This window comes from Nematolebias whitei, chromosome 19 (genome assembly GCF_014905685.2).
Source record: "Nematolebias whitei isolate Nwh7 chromosome 19, NemWhi1, whole genome shotgun sequence".
In the NCBI taxonomy this organism is placed as follows: Eukaryota; Metazoa; Chordata; class Actinopteri; order Cyprinodontiformes; family Rivulidae; genus Nematolebias; species Nematolebias whitei.
This window is the reverse complement of record NC_056516.1, coordinates 13,102,984-13,104,047: the sequence shown is the minus strand read 5'-3', so window position 1 is coordinate 13,104,047 and position 1,064 is coordinate 13,102,984.

Sequence of the window (1,064 nt, the reverse complement as noted above, 5' to 3'; positions counted from 1 at the left end):
TTTAAACAGAGGCTCAACGATCACACCCAGGTATTTTACAAAGGAACGACAGGAGGACAAAGGACCAACCACACTGTCATGCTCAAGCAGGAGGTTGCATTGACCGAACACCAGAATCTCTGTTTTTTCCTTATTCAGGGTCAGAAAATTGTGTTCTCAAGTAGGGCCACAACTAACGATTATTTCCATAATCGATTCATCGGCCAATAATTTTTTTCGATTAATCGATGAATCGAAAAAATAACAAAAACAATGTTTTTGTGGGATTCCTGGTTTCCCTCTGTCTGTTTGTGTCTGTTTGTCACTTTCCCTCCACAGCTAATCACCCAACTCGTCACACCTGCCACCAATCTGAGGAGTACTGCTACTCACCTATTTAAGCAGCTGCCAGCCTCCTCTCCAGCGCTGGGACATCTTCTGACAATCGGACCTTCCACGGCCTGGTTCATTCTGGTCCTCCCTAGGACTTCTCCCTCCACTGGAACTCCTTCCTGTGGACCTTTGATGTCTCGTCTCCAGCAACAACATCCACCACTCTGTCTGGGTCAACCTGCTACTCTCCTCTGGATTCCTCCTCACACCCAGGATCCCACTCTCTGCTCCTCCTCAACCATCTCCTGAAACAATAACAAGTAAGGATCAATTCTTGATTTATCAATCATCATCATCATCCACCAAGAGGATATATATTCACCATCTCTCTCCTTCCCTTACAGCTGTTCGAGTTTTATCTTCACCTGTAAATAAATATCACTTACCTTTTTACCTGCCTCGTGTCCTTGCTTCCTTGGTCTGCTACATTGGGGGTCGACGTTGTATAAACCTGATAGTTTTAATTTCCACCACTTTATTCCAAAATTGAACATTTGACTGATATAGCAATTTGCACAAAAAACAGGTTGCTATTCGACTATTCTGTTAGTAAAACATTGAATAAAATATAAAAGTTAGTCAAATAGCTTTAAAAAATTAATGTACACAAAAATATATACAAATGTATATTTTATACCTGCACAATATGTAGCTACTTTGTAAAATGTATCACTGAGGGAAGAGTGTAACCT